Raw genomic sequence first — 9,026 nt, forward strand, 5'->3', positions numbered from 1 at the left:
TTTTTAATTTCTCGCGCGGAGATTTTAATATTACGATAACTCATTACCTATTAACATTTTTGGCGTAGTGTAAAAGGCAATTTTGTTCTATATTACATGCATAATATATCTAACTTATTTATTTGGATAAGGATTAATACTGTATTGTTAAAAAGAGGTTCGTAAGTAACCAATAATTTTACTGTATTAAGAAAACACATAAAAATGGTTATTGTGGGTTATCCTTGGAAGATAGACATATACCACCGCGGACTTTTTTGTAGATCTATTAAAGAGGTACAAACCCGCCATACATTGTTTTGTTGTAACTCAAAAGGTTTTGGCAGCGTTCTCGATTAAAGCTCTCGAATGGCTTAATTTTTTCCGACCTGTTTAACTAATATCGCTGTAATATCGTCAGTTTACACAAAACCTAAACTTATTATACACTAAAACCTTCCTTAAGAATTGCTCTATCTATCGTTGAAAACCGCATAAAAATCCGTTCAGTACTTTTCTAGTTTATCGCGAACAGACAGACAGACAGACAGACAGACAGACGCGGCGGGGGACTTTGTTTTATAATATGTAAGGATTGTTTTCGATTAGACAAAAAAAAAACACTTTAAGTATATCTATGTCCTAATACTCCTCAAGTCTAGTTAGAAATAAAAAAAAAATAACACAAAAATCTATCTAGCAATAGAATTGTTTAAAAATATTGTGTAAAAAGTAGGTACAACAAGACAATTACATTTTGTACTAATCTTGATTTTTAGCTTTTACGTTAGATATCTGCGTATCAATACTGTAACATTGATATTATTATTTTTATTGACTATACAGAACTATAGCTATATACTTGCACACGAATGTATTTTTTTTATCGTAAAGTACATACATTAATTACCAGTATTAGTCGAGAATAAACATCATTAACGAATACCAAAGTCGGCTCGACTAACACTGCCTAAACTATTGAAACATGCCAACTCTATAGAACGAATGACTTGCACTATAACATTACTCATAGATTTGACCTTTGATCTATTTTCATACATTAAATAGGACGGAAGGAAAAATGTTTGAGGATAACTACGAAATATTAAGGGGTTTTTACAAAATGAAATATGATACCAAAACACCAACAATATCCTACTAGTATTATAAACGCGAATGTCTGTATGTTTGGATGTATGAATGTTTGTTCCTCTATCATGCAAGAATCACGAAACGGATTTAGATGAAACTTGATACACAGATACTTTATAACGAGGATTAGCACATACGATAGTTTTCATCCCGATTTTATGTTCCCGTGAGATCATTTTCGATTTGAAGCGAACTGAGCCCGCGGGCATCAGCTAGTATAGAAATAGTATGATGCCAAGGGCACATGGAATATAAAAAAAAACATACCAAACATTATACTTTTAAACATCAAACTTAACTAACATACAAAACCGAACACAAGGTTATCGATAAAAAACCCATTCATTATCCACCATTATAGTTCACTTCTACTACGATCGATAGTTCTAGTTCATTGTCAAAAGATTAATTAAAACTCCGCAGTATTTCGACTATATTTAGAATCACGAACGCATTGGGCAATGGTCCTATGGAATGCCATGAACTTACGATACGCAATAAGTTAATTGGTCCTTCAGTACATTAGAATAATGTTAAATAATCTTATGACTCAGCGTCGATGATCACTCACGCGACGACACTTGCTTTTAATATCTAAATATATCGATACCGTATAATATCGATAAGATTGTTCCAAAAGCGCCTGTCTTAATTTTTCGGTGATAAGCTACATGATATTTCGCTCTAGTTTTGTATTAGATAATTTTGTTTTATTGTTCGGCCTGTGTTTTTTTGAAACACTTTTTGTTGACTAGCTGTCGTTAGCTCCTACGCTTGCAAAGTTATGAGAAAAAAATATCGTGTTCAATATACTAATATACTCTAGAGATAGTCTGCTTTGGCAGAGGTTTAAAAGAAACCGTTTATTCTCAGCTCCAGCCCCAACTCCAAGCCCTGGACTAACTGAAAAAGAAACTGATGAGAAAGTCGTCGAGCTTTACCTTAATAACCAATAGTCCTCCTGAAACTACTAATATAAAATGTTCAATAAATATATTTATACATTTTATTATCAGCGTTGCTGTATCGTGGCCAGGCAACGGTCACCGCTGCGGTATCAAGCACAGGCCATGCTTATTGCTCACGACCTAGATCAAGTGTTTGCAGCCTGTAAATGTCGCCACACTGCACAAACATTTTTACCACAGCCATAGTTGTTCAATTAAAACAAGTGTGTATATGAGATATGCTAATAGCTTGGTATTATTGATTTCGTTGCCGGAAAACGTTAGATTTTTTCCTAAGGTATGACCTAAAGCTTTGATCAGAACGTAAAATTGTTATTACATTCAAATTAAATTATCACCTCACTTTAGTAGAATAGTCAAACAATAAGAAATAACAGCTTCCTGACACAGAGTTAATTGAATTATCGTAATAACAGTCAAAGTAGTCTAATGTTTCTTAGTTACAGCACCTTTATCTCAAGGCAATAGGGTTGATTTTAGTAACGTTCTCTCATGTTAGAAACTTGCTCAATAACAGAGAAATCAGTTAATTTCCCTTCTATAGATACTCGAAAGTAACGGGTGACCTCGATGTGGTTCTATTGCCACTGCCAAAAAATTAGACAAAAGTCTAGCGCTCGGTCGTTAACCTTCAAACGGTCACTGTATCTGGGAATCAATGATTCACGCACATGGGAACTTTTAACCATATAATGTCATCATTAAAAATGACCTCAACAGACCTCAAAATGTTATTTTCCTTATACGCCTCAGGTAAAGCCACCTCAGAGACTTTCTGACCACAAGCTGACCGATTTCATGCCTGTTTCTTATTAAATTCGTTGTATTAACCGAATTAATTAAGGTTACTTAACCTTCCATTTAATTTATTTGCAAGCACAGCAACACAAAATATTACATACCTATCAACACCACGAAAATATTCTTTCGCTAGTGTTGCTAGACCATAGACGGGAAAAAACAAACAAGGATCAATTAGCTCAACAATAAACTATTAGACAAGCAGGCAAAGTCCAAAAAGGTCTAACTACAAACAAACGACGCGAGGTTTTTATCAAATCGATTTATGGTAATGCATATTAGCGCCAAATGAAATAATGGCCCATATTACACCCACACTGGATCGACAGGTCCAATTCGGGAGTTGCATCAGGGCGGCTGTTTATTTTGGTCGTATGACTCGCGAAGGCATGACGGAGCACCAGTATGAGATCACCAGTTCTCATTATCGACCAACTGAGAAGCGAATAAAAAAAACAATCTCAATACCGACAAATCACTTAAGTTTTTTTGTCGTTCTAAATCTAAATATTTATAACGATCGTTTTCGAATTCTCACGGAGTCGTTTGAAATTTTTTGACTCAAATGCTGTATTTCTTTGTACCGAAAAATGAAACCTAAAAGTGGGCATCAAATGGGTGGGCCCATTTTTAGGTTTTTCAAGCTAAAATCCAGGTTAAATGTATAAGGTAAATATATAGCATATCATCAATAACCTTCAAAAGCTCAAATTCAATATAAGTTAACAAAATGTTAGACATTTTAAATAAAACTAAAAACTGCGTTCAAATCAAACCATGTGCCATCTCAACGTCTTGAAAGCTCCATAAATTGAATGGTTGACTGTCGATAGTATTTTTAAGTACGTGCGTTCATGAAAACGTGTGAAGACCATAATTAGTAACCACATTTTCTAAGTTGAGACTATTCCCCCACAGATTATAAAAACAGACCACCGCGAGCATAACGCTACATTTAAAATTGAACTGACGTTAATTCTAGAGTTTGACGGTTTGGTTTGAATTTTACATTGACAGTACAAATAATGGTATCATCTATTCTAGGCAAAAGTAATTCAATTAACGTCAAGCTCAATTTAACGAGTCCCTTTTTCGTAAACTTACGAGTATATTAGTACGATTTTGGAGAGGGAAATTCAACGCAAAGTGCAATAAATTCAAAAATAGGTGTTTGAAAGAACTACGTTTGCGTATCGCATTAAAAATACATACCAGTTATTGTTGGTGTTTATTTCGGTATTATTATTCAAATTTTAAATATATTTTTATACTCAAAGCTGTCGAGCAACTCAGCAATGGAGACAGAGCAGCATCTGGCTAAAATCATGTTGGAACTTGTTTAACACACGTGCAATTAGAGGGGGTCACATAAATAATATCCAATATTATTTAACATTTTCGCCACCCATTATACTCTCCCTAATACTGGGCCCGTACCAAATTACGTATTAATGTATTCAATCCAGTTTCTATTCATATGTAATTCAATGTTTTTGTTAGCTTTTTAGATCAAGAACTGGGTCGCAGATGGGCGACGGATTGAGAAATTTAAATAAAAACTTGGTGCGATCTTTACAAATATCACTCATGAATAAGTAATAACAATGAATTTGGTATGCACGTTTTATTGGAGCTGTTTAGAATAACAGACATTTAGAGGCATAACAGACTTTATATTACATGACTTGAGATGCTTCTAACTTTGAAAAAAGAAATAAAACCTCATTTGAAACACTTTAAAGAGTTACTTCCCACCCACGTCTGTACTTACTCTGATCTTCATTTGTTCCTTTGTAATTATTTCGTTTATTCGGAACACTTATCGTTTTTTGTTTCTCATGATTTTGGGCAGAGATCACAGTGTGAACATGATAATTATATAAATTGAAATGTATTGATTTAATGAGTGGTGCTTCGACATAATGTGGGCTGGTTATGCGCGCGTGCACACGAACTAACTATTGTCACTCACATCGTTGACTATTGTTCCCTGTTCCGTGACTTCACAAATAGCTTGGTAAAATACTAATTAGTTATATCCAATATGAAGCCATAAACGTTTTGTAAGAAAAGTTATGTGAGAACACAATGGTTACATGGTGACAACAGAGTCAGATAGATTGAAAAGTAGTCTGATAGCCGTTCCAGGGAAAGGAGAAAACGAACACAGGAAAATCCTTAGAATAGAATAGAAAACGGCAAATAAAACCGAAAAATTAATGATCTGTATAAAAACTAGATATTTCTTACCATAATTGCTAACCACAGAGTGTCACTACGGTCTCAAATAATGCTAAAGATTATTCCTAAGCTAAATTAGACCGTTGTGAGTATAAGAGAAGGATGCGATGTTTATTAACTTTCAATGCCAAATTCATTAGATCAGATAATTTTCTTCTTAGATGAAACAACTGTATACACTGTGTACGATACACTGGGATTAACTCGTCATGTAATTAAGAAACAAACGTCTTTCAACTCAATTTAGATGACTTATTAATATTATTTTATTGCTTGCGTACAAAATTACGAAACAAAAGTTGTCAACAACGTTAACCTAAGTACTACATCGACATCACACATACTCATAGACACACGTTTTGCAACACTGCAATACCTCGCCTTATTTATCGTATGGCGAATTGCAAAACTGGTGAATGTCATTCTGTATGATGTATGTCCGAAATGATAGGAAAGGCATTAGCTGCAGTGGTGTACCGATAGAACGGATGGTCCCATTCCACGACGATAACGGTACAAACGCCGCGCCGGCAAATATCTACGGACCCACTGCGAAGTTCCGGTCGTCATCATACAGTATTTGTAACCGATAAATATTCAAATATCCCATTAATAGTTAATATTGTGAATGACGCGACATAATTGTCTAATCTGTTTTGTTATTCCCTTTATCATATTATTTTGTATCAATGTTTGAGAATATGTTGATGGACGAGTATATGATTTTAAACGTCGTCATCTTTATTAATGGAATAGGTGATATTTTAAATGCTTTTTAATGATGATTTATCAGATATTATTCAAATGATGACACAATATTTTATGTATTCTAAGTTCTAAGTTTTTGCTTATGAGTTTACCTTCCATGTGAATGTTTCTTGACATTCTGATTATCCACTTGGTTTCTAACATAAGTCAGATTCCGCCCATACCGGTAATAGAGATTGTTGCTATAGTAACAGAAGAGCGTTAACGGCACAGTTACTAGAACTAATCGTTACTGTTATAGGGTTTACGGCACAATTTGTTAGGTTCGTCAAACTATTCATATTCTTTCGCTGTCATACCATACTTAATTGTGATCTCCAACTGCTAAACAGCTGAAGTAAGTAGAATTTTGTTGAAAAAGCCGACGTGGCCGTAAGCGGTGTGTGCGAAACGTGCGACCGCAACATTCCCAGTGCTCAAACGATGCCACTTGTGGCGATCGGCGACAGACGCCCGTTTATGGCGAGGACGATCGCGAAGGAATGTGGCCTGCTCTTCGGCAGTTCGGACACATGTGAGGAGTGGAAAGAGTGGCGGACAACATACGGAGAAGTTGCCGAAAACTCCTCCAAAAAATATTTATCTAATATGTTGTATTTGCCAGAAAAGAGAGGGAAAGATACATTTTCCATTAGCACCAAAAGTTAATTCAGATATGTAGTGCCTCCTTTCACACATTGACTTTAGAAGACTAGGCCAGAGAAAAATGAAAATTCGCAGCTTTTCAACTCTACACAAACTTAGGATTGTAAATTTGCAGCTTCATAGCAAGATACAAAACGGTAAAATTTTGCCTCCATTTGTCTTTACCGGGACTCCGTTGTCGGCTTTTCCTACTTCCATTAAGAGCAGATCGAAATGTCTGGATTAAGTTTGACATATTTATGTTTGACCCTTAGGCATTGCGAGAAATCACGCTTGACATAGATATAGTGCGGTCTAGTGATAACAGTTCATGAAATGGTATTACAATGTGTCAGTTTCCGGGCCTGTGATATAACGATCGAGCCTTACTTGGGTATTACCTATTTTGATGCACGAAAAAGTACATCCCACCAAAAACATTAAATGTAAAAAAATGCCAAGTCTCTCGATGCAGTCTTTCCATCGTAAAAAGTTTTGAGATCTCATAGAAGCCAAGTCCTATTCAAAATATTTTGTAGTTATAAATCAACATTTAGTAATTGTATCAATAGTTTTCTTTATATTATAATTATAGTGACTTGGCAATGAGCACAAGAAGAAACAAATAAAACGGCATATTTGTAGGAGTTGAAAGTTACATACACCGCATGCGTAAACATTAATATCACAAAATTAATTTTCTTTTGGTTTATCCGTGTCGTCCCAACCGAATTTCGGCAACGGCAGTCAGTCTTAGTGTACTCTCGATTCATTTACTTTCATAAAGCGATGGCCCGTAAGGTATTCTTAATTATTGTATTGGAGCATGTAGTCGGTAGTGACCATCATGATTCACACATAACAAATAATCTGATCACTGGTCTCGTCAGTAACATTTGCACATAATTCCAGGCATCAAGCAGCTTTTAATTTGTGCTCATTGCCAAGTCACTATAATTATAATATAAAGAAAACTATTGATACAATTACTAAATGTTGATTTATAACTACAAAATATTTTGAATAGGACTTGGCTTCTATGAGATCTCAAAACTTTTTACGATGGAAAGACTGCATCGAGAGACTTGGCATTTTTTTACATTTAATGTTTTTGGTGGGATCTCATTTATTTTTTGTAAGTGTATTTCTTTCTTTTTTTTTAGGTGTCATAATTTCTAGGACTTCAGCTACTGCTTTGCTTAGAACCCATTCTCTATCTCTATCTCTTTTGTTTCTTCTCTGAGACTTCGTTACTTCTAATGTAAACAAGCTTAAACTTATATATATATGCATATATATATCTACTAACTTACAAACTATAGCTAAACTAAACTAAATAACACGTAAAGTTCTCCGAATATCAATTATCACTACAATATTTTTTAGTTTCGAAATGGTTTTTCATAGACAGGTGGCGCTATCAAATGAAAATTATCGATTTATTCTGAAGTACTACTTAGACTGCGCTTTGTAACGAAACCATAGCGCGATTCAGACACGTACAACGCCATCTATCGAGCGCGCATACAATATTTATCGCAATACAATGGAGTTTTAGCTTTATTAATTTAATGAATTATGAATTTTATGTATTAATTTGTATTAATGATAGTCTGTGTATTACATTTATATTATTCTTTTCTATTCTATGTATGTATTCATCCAATTGAATAGGTACTTAAACAACGAACAAAGTTAACAATGCAGTCAAAATCCATACATAATGTTCTTGCCAAACCGCAAATATAAAATTGTTTTCTATGGCATATTATTTTTTAATGTTTTTATAATTTTTCCTTTATATGTGGCTAAGGACCTATCTTGGTGCAAAATTTGAAGTTTCTAAGTCTGCTAGAAGTACCTTAGATTTTTGATGATCTGTCAGTGAGTCAGTGAGTGACAAAATGGTGTAACTTTGATCGACCGTAACTCCTAAACCATTAATTCAATTGGCATGTAATTTCGAACTTAAGCTTGTTCTAATGCCTACTATTATTCCCCGAAAAGCTAAACTCCTAGCTTTGTCCACGTCGAAGATACAGGGGGGGCGAAACAGCCGCGAATCGCTTCGAGAAAATATGGTACGGCCGTGCCCGTTTTGCTCGAGACTTGGCAGGGGCACTGCCGTGCCCTCAGATTAAGAGACAGTAGTATTTAATAAACAAAACCACACGCAAATTTACTTTTCAATGTCCGTATATTATGTTATTGTTTCTTTTTGGATTATTTATTTAAAGCTGTGTTTACAGTTCTAATTTTAGGACTTCATTCAAATATTTTCCAACCTCTCGTCACTTACACCAAAATACAAAATGACTCGACAACCGCGAGAATGCATGTTTGCCAACTACATACCTAAATGACACTCAAACTTATTTGTTTTAAATGCTTACTAAGACTGAGGCATTAACATTAATTGCTAAATATTACAACCTACAACAAAACGCTAATGAAGGGGCTTCCTTTCAAGGTTTTCTAATATGCTCGTAATAC

Source organism: Trichoplusia ni, chromosome 10, assembly GCF_003590095.1.
Source record: "Trichoplusia ni isolate ovarian cell line Hi5 chromosome 10, tn1, whole genome shotgun sequence".
NCBI lineage: Eukaryota > Metazoa > Arthropoda > Insecta > Lepidoptera > Noctuidae > Trichoplusia > Trichoplusia ni.